Source organism: Giraffa tippelskirchi, chromosome 1 (assembly GCF_054371585.1).
Source record: "Giraffa tippelskirchi isolate mGirTip1 chromosome 1, T2T-mGirTip1v1.2.pri, whole genome shotgun sequence".
NCBI classification, from domain to species: domain Eukaryota; kingdom Metazoa; phylum Chordata; class Mammalia; order Artiodactyla; family Giraffidae; genus Giraffa; species Giraffa tippelskirchi.
The window spans coordinates 134,195,738-134,212,003 of record NC_137275.1 but is presented as its reverse complement, the minus strand read 5'-3'; the positions used below and the strand labels follow the sequence as shown (position 1 = coordinate 134,212,003).

General features: G+C 35.6%; 1 pseudogene across 2 annotated transcripts in view; it reads right to left on the bottom strand.

Moving 5' to 3' along the window:
- LOC145509217 (protein CFDP2 pseudogene) overlaps positions 1-16,266 on the bottom strand; it is an 837,797-nt pseudogene that overhangs the window by 435,311 nt on the left and 386,220 nt on the right. The gene's annotated exons all lie outside the window — the stretch shown is intronic.

Sequence of the window (16,266 nt, the reverse complement as noted above, 5' to 3'; positions counted from 1 at the left end):
GTGGCGTTTCAAAATGCACTTGATAAAAAAGCAGATTCTTAGAATACAACTCGGAAACAATGATTTAGAATTTCTGAGACTAAGGGCATAGGAATCTCCCTGAAGTAATTCTCAATTCTGCTGTCTCCGCCCCCTCAATTTTGACAGCCCTCAACTAGTGTGTAACACTAGGCTGTATGGCTGGAGGAGGGAAGGAAATACAGTCATCCCTCAGTAGCACTGGAGGAGTAGTTCTAGGACCCCTGTAACAAAATCCACAGATGTTTAAGTCTCTTATATACAAGAGTATATAGTACACTTGGCCCTCCCATCAATGGTGGGTGGTTGAATGCTTGAATGTGAATCTGTAGATATGGAGGGCAGACTGTAGTGTTCTTGAACATAGCTTAGGGCCAAGTGGAAAAGAGCATTCTGTGCCTTGTCCATAACTTGTGGTTTCTTTTTCAAAATAGTATCTTGACTTTTTTCAATGCTTTGGTCTTATTAGAGAGAGAAAAAAAAATGAGCACACCTCTCCCATTTAATATAGCGCCATTATTTAATATACATGCAAATACAGTCATATGTGTATTTGTTGTGGTTTAGTCACTAAGTCATGTCCAACACATTTGCGACTCCATGGACTGCAGCCCACGAGACTTCTCTGTCCATGAGTTTTCCCAGGCAAGAATACTGGAGTGGGTTGCCATTTCCACCTCCAGGGGTTCTTCCTGAACCAGGGTTCAAACCTGCGTCTCCTGCTTTGACAGGCAGATTCTTTACCACTGAACCACCAGGGAAGCCTCATATGTGTATACTAGTTCATTTAAATCACAAGCCTCTAACTGATAGATGCCCTGGACATGTCTTATGAGTAGCCCAACAGTGAGCCACTCTTTGTCTCTGATTTTGATACATTGATTCCTTTTAAATGCTTTGGAAATTTTTGTTAATATAAGCATTCTCTATACCCTAAATCCCAGTTGCTGTGGAGATTAAATTAAGGCAAGCCAAAGGTGCTCAAAGCTGCTTTAGAAGCAATTCTGTGTGTTCCCTCCAGCTTCAACAGCGGAAATAGGAAGAGAGACAGAGAATAAAATTGAGCTTCTGGATTCAATAATACTCCCCCACACATCCCATTCACCTTTTTATACTAGAGCAGGAAACGTTAACATCCTACTGGCTTACACAGGGAATTTATTTAGAGCTGACATTAGCTGTTAGTTTATGATAATTTTAATGAAATGTTCTCCAGTCCCTCCAAATATAAAGGATGTTTAAAGTGTAGGATAATGCTCGACAATTGAGAGGATATAACCAACAGGGGAGAAGTGATGCAGTAATAATCAAGCTGAATTGTTGTAATGTGACTGTTCTCTTCCAACAGCCTTATTCACTTCTTTTTATGCTTGGGATAAACTATCTTATATAGTAGTGAATAAGTAATAATGAATCACATCCCAGATGTGAGTGGTATTGTGACTGGTAAAATAAGGAGCAACCAGGGAGTTCTGATCTCGAATAGCATTGTGTATGACAACAGAAACTTTAGTCATTGCAGTGAATAATTCTACACAAGAAGAACAGGAGATGATGGTTATGAGGCTCAATTCTTTAAATATAATTGGATACATGTTTAAAACTTGAGTCTTGGGAATTTAACAACCTAGGGAATTTATCCTAGTTACTTTGATCATGATACTAAGTGAGTTGTTTAACTTCCCCAAACCTTAGTTATTACCATCTGTAAAACAGGAAATTAGATGAGATTGTTTTTGGTGGAAATTACATAGGACATAGAGGTAGATAGAATTTGGTTACACAGTGCTCCAAAAGCACCATTTCCTGCCTTTCTTCCCATGCTCTCGGCTTTGGAAAGCTCCAGGACTCAGTTGCAGGGCTTTCCTCCTCCCTTTCTTCACCTTCTCCCTAGAAAAACTCTTTTCAACCTAAACTTTTCTCTTCCTTGAACTCTAGCTTTGCTTATGGAACAATGGCAAGTGCCTTCTCACCAACTCCTCTGAGATATCTGATGAGCATCACCAACTTCACATATTTAAAACTGAGATCTAATTTACCTGTTCCTCAAACCACTATCTATTCCTCAAACCTACTGGTTGCCCTGGCTGATGCTACATAAGCAAATAAGACAAACTCTATTCTTTTTGATTCATGTTCAATCCATTAACAAATCTTGTGAACTCAACTTTCAAAATATCCCTGAACCTCACAAAGTTGCACTATCTTCACTGTTTTTATCATGGTCCAAACAACCATCATCTTTCACCTGGGTTGTTACAGTAGTCTTCTAAGGAGTTCCTACTTTTACCCCTGCCCAGCTGCAGTCTATTCTCTGTTTAGCAGCAAGAGTCCTTAATTAAAATATAAATCAGGTGATGCACCTGAGTGGCTTTCCTTATCTTTCAACAAATATCATATATTCATATATATATGTGAAATCTGAAAAACTGCTATAGATTATCTTATTTATGAAGCAGAAATACAGACACAGACATAGAGAACAAATGTATGGATACCAAGGGGAAAGAAAGGTGGGATGGTTTGAGATACTGGGATTGACATATATACACTACTATATATAAAACAGATAACTAATGCGAACCTAGTATATCTCAGAGAACCCTGTTCAGTGCTCTGTGGTGACCCAAATGGGAAGGAAATCCAATAAGCAGGGGATATAGGTATACATATAGCTGATGTACCTTGCTTTACAGTAGAAACCAACATAACATTGTAAAGCAACTAGACGCCAATAAAAATTTTAAAAATAATAAAAATAAATAAATATAATATGTCAGATGATGCCACTTAATGGCTTCCCTTATCTTTCAAAGTATAATCCAAGTACACCCCATGGATTCCCTGGCCTTGTCATTCTTGTGATCTAATCCCCTGCTACTTGTCCTTTCCTTACTTAGTTTCGCTCAAATAGTTCAAACTGTACAAGAGCCCATCTCAAGGCTTTTAGCACTTCCGTGTGTTTTCATGAACTTGGGACATGACTATTATGGCTGGAAGGACTGGGACATCTAGGATAACTGAGACCTCTCAGTTATATTCCTTTATCCTCAAAGATACTAGTTTGGCATTCTTCACAGGGTAGTGGATACAAGTTTTTCAGCTGCAAGGAGGTACAAATTTTAATATACACAATTTTCTGGTTGTATTATGTTTGTTAATGTATTAATATCATTGGCCAAAGTAAATTCTAAGTTCAAGCCTGATAATGATGTGGAGGAAGGTCATAGAAGAGCATGAAAATGTGGATGTAGAATTTAATGTTGGCATTACTGTAAATATTAGTTTCCCATGCTGCTGTAATGTTATCACAAACTTAGTGACTTAGAGTGACACAAAAGTTATAGCATACAGATTCAATGAGCCTTAGAGGTATCAGAGGTCTGAGTTCCTTCAGGAGGAAGAATGTGTTTCCAGGTAAGACTGTGTCTCTGTCTTTTCCACCTTCTAGAGGCTGTCACCATTCATTAGTTTATGACTTCTTCCTCCATCTTCAAAACACATCACTGTAACTTCTGTTTCTATCATCACATCCTATTTTCTATGAGTCTCCTTCCTCTCTCTTATGAGTACCCTTTCGATCACACTGTGCCCATCCAGATAATCCAGAACATTTGCCTCAAGAGCCTCCATTTAATCATATCTGCAAAGGTCCTTTTGCCATATACAGTAACGTACTCACAAGTCCCAGAGATTAAGGAATGGCTGTCTTTAGGCTTCATGATTCAACATATCATACCTATAACGAAAAGTATTCTAGGGCCTCGAAAGAAATTCTGGCATGGAGTGGGTGCTCCTTAGATGCGTGTTGAATGAAATAATAAATTATTGGAGCAAATTTTTTAAGACATTTTTAAGCTTATAAGATACTCTAAAGATATATTCTGTATGCAAGGTAATTCTTCATATATACTGATTAAAAATTATGTGTAAAAGTAAGTCATTTTAATTATTATGGATTGACAGAAAAAGAGGAAAGGCAATATCCATGTTTTAATACATTTATTTGTGTTTGTAGGCCTATGTACATGTGTATTGAAGAGAAATTTGTTCGTTGATGATGCAGATAATATAATAAAAATTTGAGTTTAATGAAACTCTAATATATAAATAATTTAAAATATTATGTATTATTAATATGCAAAGGGTTATTCTAAGTATTTTACTTTTATTAGCCCAATTGATTTTTGAAACAATATAATGAGGTAAATACAATTAATATTCATTATTTACTAATGAATATACTGGAAAACAAATTGGTTACATAATTTGCCCAACATGTCATAACTACTAACGAGGGGTGATATGCATGAAGCCCAGGCAGCTGGTTTCAGATTCAGCTACTTTAATCAGTAAGGAATAGCACCTTCATGGAGAAACAGAAAGTTTCAAGGAAAATAATGGAAAGGAAAAAAATCACATTTCATTGGCATTATTAGAAGAACTTCAAATTAGTGTCATTTATATTCAGATATATTATCCAGAGAAAGAAGTATTCCAAGCAGAGAGACTAGCCTTAGATGAATCACAGAGGCAGGGAAACTTGATTTCTCCATGAGAAACAGCAAATATTCTTGTTTGACTGGAGCATCTGAAATATGTTTCCCTGTAGGAAAATTAGCCTAAGAAAGTCAATAAAGAACAAGTTATAAAAGAATTTGTAGAAGTGCGACATCTACCTTAAATTTGGTAAACAATGGGAAGCCTAACAAGGGGAATAATCTGATCAGATTGGCTTTTCAAAGTCTGATCTCAAAATGACATATGGGATAGCCTATAACACGTGATAGTACGCAGGGAGAAAAGTAAAGCATTTTGCATAATTATAGATAAGTTATCATTTATATGAATTAATGGGAATTAGTGAAGAAGGGAAGGGATAGAGAGATGAAATAAATCTGAATAATTTAGATGCTCTATGATCTGTCAGATTTATGAATTTTCTACAAAGAGTTAAAGAAATATCTAAAGATGCTTGATTTTTTAAGGTTGCCTCTTCAGAAGAAGTAATTCTTAAAAATGTGTTCAATCATTTGAAAATATCTATCAAGCACCTACTGTGTATCATCCATTGTTCCAGTTATTAAAGATTCACTGATGAAAATACAAAAGCCCTGAAATGAAAAATGGTGCACATTTATGGAAATAATTTGTTATTGAAATATAATAATAGTTATGTTCTGTACTCCTGTACTTCTGTACAGGAGTACTTCTGGACTCTTGTAAGTACAGGAGTTAAGAAAAAGAGCTAGTTATTAAGGAGAAAAAAGCTATCACTTAATATTCAGAACCAAGAAAATAAGAAGTTAAAGATATCCACAAAAAAACTGGAAATATGGATAGAAGAGAAAAGATCAGAGTTAAAAATAAAGTCTGAGATACTGTAAAGACAGGATAGACTGCTGCATCAAACAAGCCCCACGTGTAGCATCTTCAAATGGTAACTATTTGTTTCTTTCTCATGGCTGACTTTAATGTTGGAGAGCTTCACAGGAGGCTTAGTGGCAAAGAATCCACCTGCAGTGCAGGAGATGCGGGTTTGACCCCTCGTTTGGGAAGATCCCCTGGAGAAGGAAAAGGCAACCCACTCCAGTATTCTTGCCTGGAGAATCCCATGGACAAGGAGCCTGGCGGGCTACAGTCCATGGGGTCACAAAAGAGTCAGACAAACTTAGCAACGAAACAACAATGGACAACCATGTTGGAAGGATGGGAGGTGGGTCGGTTTTAAGTAGAATCTGCTCTCACACTCCTTCAAAGACTTAGGCTATTTTTATCTCATCCTCTTCTAGGGCTATGAAACCATCCACTTCATAAACAACATAAGTTTAGCAGCCAGGGAAGAAAGAGCCTGTGGAAAGTATACTGGATGTTTTCAGGGGACAGATAGGAATTGGTGAATATTATGTCCAACATGGCCCTGTAGATTTGACTCAGCTTCCTTCAGGAGGCTAGAAAATGCAATTTAAGAGGAAAAAAACTATGTTTGACACAGTAGTGGCTTTGCGTCAGTGGTATTTGCATATATTGAGTATTGAAGATGCTGGAAACAAGGAGAACCACCACAGGACTGACTACAGAGGAATATATGATGTTATAGCCTTAGGGAGCCCTACAATTCCAAGTGCTGTGTCAGGAAATAATTACACAGAAAATAAAAGAATAGAGAAATAGGAGATATTCATAATATGACCTAGTAAATCAAGGAAGGATACAACTTTAATACTGGACAAAACTATTAATGGTTCATGAACATAATGTAGATGAAAAATGCTTGTGAACATTAGATTTGGTAATAAGCAACACTTTGGTGAACACCAGAAGATATTTTGTAGTACAGTGATAGCACTAGAAAACCAACTGTATTTTCTTCCTATACTACACAAATTGCTGAATTTATTTGGATGTGATTCATAGTAGATAGTTCTCAATTCAAATTAAGATATTTGTTGATATGATCAATTGCTTTATGCCTCTGTTAGTCTACTGCTGTTCAAATTTTCTAGAATCAGAATGAAACTATTATTTCCCTTACAAAAAATAATATTAAATAATATTAATCACGTTTTCCAAGCAGAGACTGGACAAAAAAATTTTACTTACCTCTTTGAAAAAGTGTGTAAACACAAGAATCAGCTGAATGGTTTCTACCCCTTTTTCACCCTTATCTTTTTGGTAGGAAAGTACCAAGGTGGGGCAGAGAAAAATGATGAAGATGATTTGATTATGTAACTGTCAAAGGTTTATTTATCACTAAACCCATCTTCACCCTTATCTTTCTGTAGTTTGGCAATTTATTTCAACATATTACCCATTTTTGCTTGATCTGGTTCAAATTGTGTTTCTGACTCTTGAATTGAGTGCTAACACACTTCTAGATTTTCTTATCATAAATCGGGGGAATAAGTTTTGTTCTGCAAAAAATTTCTTTAAATGTAAAGGAGACTAAGAAAGAAGGATTTCCAGTACAAATTAAAGGTTTGAGATGGAACATAAAAGAAATCCTGTGAACATCAAGAGAGGTTCTCATATGTCTAAAGAGTGTGAAAGGATGGCAGTCTTGAATGGATGCTCCATTCTCTTACATACCAAATGAAAGATCATTTTTGCTTTGCTGTGTTAGTTAGGTCTTTCCTTCCTTTTACATGGAAGTGCTTATCTTTTCAATATGATTATGACAGCTGCCACATTTCTTCATATCATTACATTATGTGATGACTATCTGATATATAACTAAGATAACAGTGTTGAAGAAGTCTTTCTCATAAATCTCAGAAATTCATTTGGTGATTTCCAGGTGGCATCTTATACTAACATATATGTGTACAAATACTTTATTGGTTAGTTTTGAACCTGTGGTGTTTCACAATGGTAATCCCATTAAAATAATAGTTAATTGCCAACAGATTGTCTTTCACTAACACTCTAAAACATAACAAGAAAATAATTCGCTTTTCAAATTAGCAAAGTTGTGCGTTGTTATATGAGAATATACATTTGAAAGAATTTATATAAATGGGAAATATATTGTTGGGCAATTGACTCAAATTTCTAGAAAGCATTTTGGCAATATTTCCAAAGAATCTGCAAAGTGTTAAAGGATTCTGACCAAACAATGTCTATTAAAGATTCTGCTAAAGAACATAATTCAAAATAGCGGAGCAAGGCAGAAAAAAATATTAATGTATAAAAACATACATTGCAGAAATGTTTATGTTAAAAAGTTTGAATACCCTATATAAGAACTGGTTTAAAATATTATATATCCATAAATACTATTTAATAGTCAAATGTTATTCATCAAATGATATTTGATGATAAAACCTCATCATCAAAATTATTTGCAAATTGTTACGCTAAAATGTACATTAATAAGATAATTTAGAGAAGCAGATCAAAATGTACACTCTGATATTTTTCTTAAAAATAATGTTCTCAAACACTCTAGAGTCAAACATAATGTCGTCAATTGACCTTATATCTGCAAGATTGTTGTAACGGCTCAGACAGTAATATCATATAAAACTGGAAAATCACTTGGGAAAAAAACAATTTGAAGGGAGAAAAATCTATCAGTTAATACAGTTATTTCCCCAGTTGATGACACAGAAATGAACTTTCCAACTTCAGCATGATTGAATAAACTGAACATCACAGAACCTTAAGAATGGAAAGATCACTGATAATGTCACCCATTCCCTCCTTTGCTATTTATAAACAGCCTTCAGAAAAAATGAGAATGTATTCTGTTCTTTATTATAATTCTCAAAAGAAAGCACTGCTATAACTTCCCACTTTAATAAGCTTACTTAATATTTCAAAGTTCATTTAAGGAAAATTTTTTCTCTTAAAAACCCAAAGTGGAAAAAAAAAAAAAAAGACTTTCTTAATGGAGACTTAATTTTCTAACCATCACTGAAGTTTTGGTCTTATGGATGGTTATTTAGTAATTTTCTAGTTTTCTACTTCATTTAAAACAGTTTTACATTCTTCAGCTTTCCCCTATGTATGCTATTTTTATTTAAAAGTTTTACATTCTTCAACTTCCCCCTATATATGCTATTTTTCAGTCCATTAATTACTACTGATCTCTTTTCTGAATAATCTCCAGTTCCTCTCTTGCCAATTAATGTGTAGCAGAGAACTAGTCAAATTCCTTACTTCATAAATTCTAGTAATCATCAATTTTTACTGTACTGCTCAAACTAAAATTTGTATGAATTAATTATAACCATGACTAATATTTTGTTACTGAAAAGTTTACTATTAAGAAGAACAATAGCAGCATTCAATGACCATCTTGATGTATGTGTCACCAAATTTTTGATTATTATTTCAGAGTAAGGCATAATTTCAAATTTAATTCCTTCATCTTTTAGTTGAATTGCTAAAAGAGCATACTAACTTGCTAAAGGAAAACTTACTTATATTGCATATTTCTTCCAAAATCAAATTTAGAAAAGCAATATTCTTTAAATGAAGATGCAATTTTTTCATACTCCTAACAAAAAGTTTATAATCATGACTAAATGTTCTTTACATTATTTTGTGTGTTTGTGTGTGTATATTTTGTAAGAATACTCAGGCTTCCCAGGTGGCACTATTGGTAAAGCACCTGCCTGCCAATGTGGGAGACGTAAGAAACACAGGTTTGATCCCTGGGTTGGAAGGTCTCCTAAAGGAGGGCATGGAAATGCACTCCAGAACTCTTGTCCAGAGAATCCCCATGGACAGAGGAGCCTGGCAGGCTGCAGTCTGTAGGGTCTCACAGTCGGACGCGACTGAAGTGACTTAACATAGTAAGAATATTTAACATGAAATCTATAAACAAATATTTATGTACATTGTACAGTATTTACTATAGGTACAATGTAGCAGATGGCTAGAATTTTTTCATTTTGCATAACTGAAATTGTTAGTGTTGTTTAGTCCCTAAATGGTGTCAAACTCTTTTTGTGACCCCATGGATTATAGTACAACAGGCTCCTCAGTCCATGGGATTTCCCAGGCAAGAATACTACATTGGCTTGCCATTTCCTTCTTCAAGGGATCTTCCCAATCCAGGGAGTGAACCTGCATTTCCAGGATTGACTCAAGAGGATTCTTTACCACTGAGACACCAGGGAACCTCATAACTGAAAATACATACTTGTTGAAAAGCAACTCCCCATTTCTCTTTCCCCACATCCCCTATAAATTACCATTCTTCTTGGCTTCCCTTGTAGCTCAGCTGGTAAAGAATCCGCCTGCAATGTGGGATATCTGGGTTCGATCCCTGGGTTGGGAAGATCCCCTGGAGAAGGGAAAAGCTACCCACTCCAGTGTTCTGGCCTAGAGAATTCCATGGACAGTCCATGGGGTCACAAAGAGTCAGATGCGATGAGCAACTCTGACTTCACTTCACTTCACTTGTTTCTATAAGTTTGACTATTTTAGATACTGTTTAATTGGATCATGCACATATGCCTTTCTGTGATTAACTTATTTTACTTAGCATAAAGTTGTCCAGGTTAATCCATATTGTACCATGTTGTACTGTCTTTGCTAAGGCTAAATAATATTCCACTGAATGTATGGACATTTTCTTTATCCATTCACCCATTTATGGACATTCAGGTTGTTTCCGTATCTTAGCTATTGTGAAAACTTGCTGCAATGAATTTCTGAGTGCTGATATCTCTTTCAGATCCTGACATAAATTCTTTTGAATATAAAAAGTCCCAAAGTGCGATAGCTAAATCATATGATCGTTCTGTTTTTAATTTTTGAGAAAACATCATACTATTCCCATAACAGCTGCATCATTTTACTTTCTTAGCAACAGTGTAGAAAGGTTCCATTTTTTTCACAGACTCACCAACAATTCTTAATATCTTTTTTCTCCTAATAACTGTCCTAAAGTGAAATGAGGGGTATCTCATTGGGGTTTTGATCTGTATTTCTCTGATGGTTATGTGGAGAATATTTTTCTATACCTGTTGGACACTTGTATGTCTTCTTTGTAGAAACACTTGTCAAGTATTTTAGCACTTTAAAATCAGGTTATTTGAGTTTTTGCTATTGAGTTGTGGCAGTTTCTTACATATTTGGGAAATCAACCTCTTGTGTGAAATATTTTCACCCATTCTATAGGTGGTCTTTTAACTCTGTCAATAATTTCCCTCGTATGCACAGACTAGTTTGGTGTAGTGTCACTTTATTTTGGTTTTGTTGCTTGTGGTTTTGGTGGCATGTTAAATAAATCAGTGCAAACAACTAAAATGAAGCTTTTTCTAGGTCTTCCTCTCAGTTCAGTTCAGTTCAGTTGCTCAGCCATGTATGACTTTTTGTGACCCCATGAATAGAGGATGCCAGGCTTCCCTGTCCATCATCAACTCCCAGAGCTTGTTCAAACTTATGTCCATAGTGTCGGTGATGCCACCCAACCATCTCATCCTCTTCGTACCATTCTTCTCTTGCCTTCAATCTTTCCCAGCATCAGGGTCTTTTCCAAAGAGTCAGTTCCTCACATCAGGTGGCCAAAGTATTGGAGTTTCAGCTTCAACATCAGTCCTTCCAATGAATATTCAGGACTGTTTTCCTTGAGGATTGACTAGTTTGATCTCCTTGCAGTCCAAGGGACTCTCAAGAGTCTTCTCCGACAATCTTGATTCCAGCTTGTGCTTCATGCAGCCCAGCATTTTGCATGGTGTAATCTGCATATAAATCAAATAAGCAGGGTGACAATAGACAGCCTTGATGTACTCCTTTCCCTAATTGCAACAAGTTTGTTGTTTCATGTCCAGTTCTAACTGTTGCTTCCTGACCTGCACACAGATTTCTCAGGAGGCAGGTAAGATGGTCTGGTATTCCCATCTCTTTCAGAATTTTCCATAGTTTGTTGTGATCCGCACAGTCAAAGGCTTTGGCATAGTCAATAAAGCAGAAGTAGATATTTTTCTGGAACTCTCTTGCTTTTTCGATGATCCAGCAGATGTTGGCAATTTGATCTCTGGTTCCTCTGTCTTTTCTAAATCCAGCTTGAACATCTGGAAGTTCATGGTTCATGTACTGTTGAAGCTTGGCTTGGAGAATTTTGAGCATTACTTTGCTAGCGTGCGAGATGAGTGCAATTGTGTGGTAGTTTGAACATTCTCTGGCATTGCCTTTCTTTGGGACTGGAATGCAAGTTTACCTTTTCTAGTCCTGTGGCCACTGCTGAATCTTCCAAATTTGTTGGTATATTGAGTGTAACACTTTTACAGCATCATCTTTTAGGATTTGAAATAGTTCTACTGGAATTCTATCACCTCTACTAGCTTTGTTTGTAGTGATGCTTCCTAAGGCCTACTTGACTTCACATTCCAGGATGTCTGACTAGGTGAGTGATCACACCATCATGGTTATCTGGGCCATGAAGGTCTCTTTTGTATAGTTTTCTGTGTATTTTTGCCACCTCTTCTTAATATCTTCTGCTTCTGTTAGGTCCTTTATCGAGCCCATTTCTGTCCTTTATCGAGCCCATCTTTACATGAAATGTTCCTTTGGTATCTCTAATTTTCTTGAAGAGATCTCTAGTCTTTCCCATTCTGTTGTTTTCCTCTATTTCTTTGCATTGACCACTGAGGAAGGCTTTCTTATCTCTCCTTGCTATTCTTTGGAATTCTGTATTTGTATGGTTACATCTTTCCTTTTCTCCTTTGTCTTTTGCTTCTCTTTTTTTCCTCAGCTATTTGTAAGGCCTCCTCAGACAACCTTTTTGCATCTTTTCTTGGAAATGGTTTTGATCACTGCCTCCTGTATAATGTCATGAACCTCCACCCATAGATTTTCAGGCACTCTTCCTCTAGAACTCTACAGTTTCAGGTCTTATGTTTAAATTTTAATCCATTTTAAGTTACTGTTTATGGTTTAAAACAGAGGTCTGATTTCATTCTTTTGCATGTGGACTTCCAGTTTTCTCAACACCATTTATTTAAGGGACTATCCTTTCTCCATTGTGCATTCTTGAATTCCTTATTGAAGAACAGTTGACCTTACATGTGCGGGATTATTTCTGGGCTCTCTATTGTGTTCCATTGGTCTAGTTGTCTATTTTTATGCCAGCTCCATGCTATTTTCATTATTATAACTTTGTAATACATATGAACAAGAAGTATAATGCCTCCTTCTTTGTTCTTCTTTCTCAAAATTGCTTTCAAAACTCATGGGTTTTATATGAAACTTAGTATTTTTTTTTTTACTATTTCTATAAAAGATTTCATTGGGATTTTGATAGAATTTTCCTTGAATCATAATATCATTTTTTTTGTAGAATAGATTTTTAACAATATAAGTTCTTAATTCCGGGACATAGGGTTTTCTTTTTGCATTTACTTTTGTCCTCTTTAATGTCTTTCAGCAGTATTTTGACATTTTCAGTGTACAGGTCTTGGCCTTTCTTGGTTTTGTTTATATCAAAGCATTTTGTTCTTTTTATGCTATAATAAATGGAATTGTTTATTAATTCATTTTTTGATAATTTGTTGTTAGTGTATACAATGATTTTTATATATTGATTTATATTTTGCAAATTTACTGAACTCGAAACTCCTCCACTAACAAATGAAAATCCAGATCCAGGTAACTTCACTAGTGAATTCCCCCAAGGATTTAAAGAATGACTAACATAAATCCTTAGCAACTCTTTCAAAATTTTTGAAGAACAGAAAACATCTCCAAACTCATTTTTGTAGGCCAGCACTGGGGCTTCCCTAGTGGCTGAGATGGTAAAGACTCTGCCTGCAATGCAGGATAATGGGTTTGATAACTGGATTGGGAAGATCCCCTGGAGAAGGGAAAGGCAACTCACTCCAAATTCCAACCCACTGGAAAATTCCATGGACAGAGGAAACTGGTAGACTACAGTCCATGGGTTCACAAAGATTTGGACACAACTGAGCAACTAACATATTACCCTGGTATCAAAGTCAGACAAAGATATATAATAAAATACAGATATATAAAGATATATAAAAAATACAGGCCAATAACTCAGATGAATATACACGTAAAAATTCTTACCAAAATGACCAAACCAAATCACACTGCATATTTAAATGCTCATACTCCATTACCAAGTAAGACTTAATCCCTGGGATATAAGGATAGTTCAACATATGCAAATCTATTACTGTGGTATATGACATTATACAAATAAAGGATAAATGTTTTGTTAATGTTCAAATTTTTTGAATAACAGTTTCTTGAGCAAAGATAATACTTGCTAAATCCTTGATTGGGGGTAGGGAAATTCACTTCTTTGAACATAATATTTTCATAAATTATATTACTAGATTTTAACAACAAATAAATTCTAAATAACAGTGAGTTTAGAGCCTCAAGACAGAAGCAGGATTTCTGGTAGGTGTTACACGTGTTGGTGAGACAGGTATAGGAGAATTAAGAAGAAATAATAGATTTTAGTTACGTAGCTATAGACCAAATACCATGAGAAATATTTTACGTCTTCCATTTTAGTTTTTTTCTTGTTTCACCATTAGAGGTCTCATTAAAATAAACTGTATAAATTTAAGTCACAATTTGATGGCCTATGTATGTATCAATGATGTCATCAGCACAATCAAGAAAACTAACAAACACATCACAGACAAAGTTCTATCACAATCCTCGGGCTTCCCTGATAGCTCAGCTGATCTGCCTACAATGCAGGAGACCCAGTTCAATTTCTGGGTTGGGAAGATCCACTGGTAAAGGGATAGGCTACCCACTCCAGTATTCTTGGGCTTCCCTTGTGGCTCAGCTGGTAAAGAATCCACCTGCAATGTGGGAGACCTGGGTTCGATCGCTGGGTTGGGAAGATCTGCTGGAGAAGGGAAAGGCTACCCACTCCAGTATTCTGGCCTGGAGAATTCCGTGGACTGTATAGTATAGTCCATGAGGTCGCAAAGAGTCTGACACGACTGAGCGACTTTCACTCACTTTTAATTTCTTACACTCACCGTTTCCTACTCCCAGTTTCCCATGTGACACATAAACTGTTTTTTGTTAATTAGAGATTAAGCTCACTTTTACAGAATTTAATATGCATAGAATCATACATTATGTACTTTAACTTCTTGCATTCAACACAAGATGGAGATCTATCCATGTTGTGATATGTATCAGTTAGCTTGTGTGTGGACACCATAGTTTCTCTATTTACTTATCATTGGATATTTGGATCATTTTAAGTTTTGTGACTATTATCAAAAGCTTCAATGAAGATTTACAGACATATCTTTGTATGGACATATCGTTTTTCTCTTGGGTTGATATCTAGGAGTGGAATAACTAGGTGGTGCATATTTATACTTGTATTTTTAACAATCAACCTATTTTCCAAAATAGGTATGAATTTATGTTCCATCAGCAAGGTATCAGAGTTCCAGTTATACCAGACCCCTAGCAACACAAGAAAGTTTCTTTTAAGCTATTCCTAGTGGGTATGTAATAGCAACTCTTTGCTGTTTAAATGTGTATTTTCCTAATAGCTAAGAAGGCTGATCATTTTGTGTGCTTATTTGCCATCCATATATCTTCTTTAGTAAATCATATATAAAAATGTTTCTGTAAATTATAAATTGGGTTATCTTCTGGTTATTTAGTTGAAATAAATCTCTACATATTTAAGTAATTATACATATAAATTACACATGTGAGTAAAGATGTGAAGCTGCTAGATTACTTATACATTGATGTTGAGGATGTAAAACAGCACAGCCAATCTGGAAAATAACTTGGTTGTTTCTTAAAATTTCAACACATAAGTACAATATGACCTAGCAATTGCATTCTTAGGCATTTATTTCAGAAAAACAAAGACTTGTGTTCATACAAAGGTGCAGACATGAGTGTTTACAGTAGTTTTATTTGTAAAAGGGGAAAAACTGGAAACAACCCAGATGTTTTTCAAGGGATAATATTTAAACAATCTATGACATATCCATACAAAGAATGAACTTCTGATACAAATAACAATTTGGATGAATCTCAAGGGAATTAAACTAAATGAAAACAGCCATCTTCAAAATGTTCATCTATGCTTCCAGTAATTTCATTCTTGAAAAGACAAAATTTTAGAAATGGAGAACAGATTAATGGTTGGTAGAGGGTAAAATTCTAGGTGAGGGAGAAGGAGGGCCTGATGGGAGAGCAGTAGGTATCTTTATAGCAGGGCAACACCAAAGATCTAGTGGTGATTGAATATGGGGGAAGGTAAATAAACCTGTGCTGTGTATAGTAGCTCAGTCATGTTCAACTCTTTGTAACCCCATGGCCTATAGCCTGCCAGGCTCCTCTGTCCATGGGATTCTCCAGGAAAGAATACTAGAGTGGGATGCCATTTCCTTCTCCAGGGGATCTTCCCAACCCAGGTCTCCCACATTGCAGGTGGATTCTTCACTGTCTGAGCCACCAGGGAAGCCCATACACTTTATAAAATTATGTAGAACACGCATAACCATAAGTACTATTAAAATTGGGAAACCTGAATAATATTGGTCAATTGCTTCATGTTAATATTTAGGTTGTGATAATATATTATAGTTTTTCAAGATATCACTATGGGGGGAAACTAAGTTAAGAAACCCATGAAACTTCACTATTTCTTAAAATTCCTTAAAAAAACTGCAATTATCTTATAAAAACTTCAGTTAAAAAAGGATTTTATAGCTAACTATAGCACACAACTCTAATATAAAGTTGTCCTATGTCTGTCTATTAACAAAG